Here is a 2,315-nt window from a genome sequence, read left to right on the forward strand (position 1 = left end):
TTGACTAGATACAACTGGAGACCTAGCTATCATCATAAAATTTGCTTTAGCTCACAGACCTGTTTTGGGTGGGTTTTTAAATCTCTGCTAAAGATATTTGGATGGCTGCTTTTCATCTCTTTTCTTGATCTACCTTTAAACTGTTGTCCTTTGTTTTCTTATTTGCTTGTTTGTTTGGGAATGTAGAAGCTGAATCCCAGAAAAGAAGAAAAACAAGCCCATGCCTACTACCCCTCAGGTTTCTACGGTAGATCTGCAATTTATTTCTACGGGATCACTGTTTCCTCTTTAAAATACAGCATTTTGTACTAAGTTCGTCAGGATCACTCTATGTATATTAAAAGAAAGTATCACTTTGTTAAATATAAAAAGAAACCAGTGTTACATGCTATCAACTAGAACTTTTGTCATCAATAAGCTTAATTTACAGTTATTCTCCCTTTTCATTTAGATGGAAGTACATTTTAAAATATGATTCACATCTGTCATATTTGCTAGGGTGCATGAACCAATGGCACCTGGTATCAGAGGTGGTGTTCTTCCAATAATTTTGTATTTTCTCCTTATTTTCTACCCAAATTGAAGATCTCACATCTCTCCAGAGCCCTTGGCTGCCTCCCTAGGATGCTCCCTTCCCAGTCCTATGTCAACATCCCCTTCAAGCACCTGCTTTTCTCATGATTGGCATCCCAGGGCTGGAGGCCATTCATGGCTGGCTCACCATCCCCTTCTCCTCCATGTACACTGTGGCCCTCACTGGGAACTGCCTGATTCTCCTGGCTGTGAAGAGGACCCCCAGCCTGCATCAGCCCGTGTATTACTTCCTGTCCATGCTGGCACTCACCGATGCAGGCCTCACCTTGTCCACAATGCCTACCACCTTGGCTGTGCTCTGGTTTGACTATCGACTCATTGGCTTCAATGCCTGCCTGGTCCAGATATTCTTCCTGCACTCCTTCTCTGTGGTGGAGTCCTCAGTGCTCCTGGCCATGTCCTTTGACCGCTTTGTGGCATCTCCACCCCCCTGCGCTATGCAGCTGTCCTCACAAATAATGTCATCATCAGGATTGGGCTGGCCATTGTGGTTTGAGCCACTGTGTCCCTCTTCCCCGTTCCCTTCTTGCTGAAGCGATTGAACTACTGCCCTGGAAAGATCCTCTTGTCTCATTCATTCTGTTTCCATGCAGATGTCATGAAACGGGCCTGTGCTGACATCACGGTCAACATCCTTTATGGGCTCTATGTGGTTCTGTCCACAGTGGGTGTAGACTCCTCGCTTATTGTCCTGTCCTATATACTTATTCTTTATACAGTGATGGGGCTGGCCTCTCCCAGGGAACGCATCCAGGCCCTCAACACCTGTGTGTCTCATATCTTAGCTGTCCTGGTTTTCTACATTCCAGTCATAGGTGTGTCTATGATCCACCGTTTTGGGAGGCACCTACCCCACATTGTGCATGCCCTAGTTGCCTATGTGTATCTGATAGTGCCTCCTGTGCTCAACCCCATCATCTACAGTATGAATCCAAGCCCATCAGGGAGGCCATGCTCAAAGTACTGAGAAGGAAGGGGCAAGGCTGATGAAATAAGAAAATAACCTAAAGATCTGGAAGGAAAATATGGCCAAACAGTCATACTTATGCCCAGAAAGCCCTTACTCAAATCTCTTGCCCAGATGCATTATGAAGAGTATGACAAGCAATTGGATGCCCTCAGACTGATAGGTAAAGAACAGTCTTGATTCCTTTATACACTCACTAACCTCAGATATTTTCTTTGGTGTTTACTTGCGCAAGAATCTGTACTCATCACTAAAAATATTAAAAGTGAACCATATCGCCTTTGTCATTCACTGGGGGACAACAGTCCTTAAATGCACAATTATAGTAATATGTAATGAGAATGTGATAGACACACACAAAGTGTTATGGGAACTCAGAAGAGAGTTTACTGGTCCTGCAAGAGGAAATAAGAAAGGATTCAGATGAGAAAGAAGCTGAAAGGTAAATAGGGGGTTGTCAAACAGGGAGTGGGGAGCCAACTAATAAAGAAAAAAAGAATACTTTGTAAATGATTTAGAATAATTTGGTGTACTTGTAGAAAAGCAAATAGTCAGATGTAATTCAGCACAATGCCTGTGTTGGAAGAACAACAGGAGATAAGCAATAAATGACTGGCAGTGGAGAGACCTCTTGGGACCTTTAAGACCTGATTGAGACATCTAACCTGCATTCTTTGCTTAAAAGTCTGCCATGGAAGACTATTGCACTGTAGAAGGTTGCACAGACTTAACTGTATTATGGATTAAGAAGGTG

General features: G+C 43.4%; 1 pseudogene; it reads left to right on the top strand.

Annotated features, from left to right (window-relative positions):
* Window positions 1-624: 624 nt before the first annotated feature.
* Window positions 625-1,662, top strand: LOC105468659 (olfactory receptor 51I2-like; annotated as a pseudogene).
* Window positions 1,663-2,315: the final 653 nt, after the last annotated feature.

This window comes from Macaca nemestrina, chromosome 12 (assembly GCF_043159975.1).
Source record: "Macaca nemestrina isolate mMacNem1 chromosome 12, mMacNem.hap1, whole genome shotgun sequence".
Classification (NCBI taxonomy): Eukaryota; Metazoa; Chordata; class Mammalia; order Primates; family Cercopithecidae; genus Macaca; species Macaca nemestrina.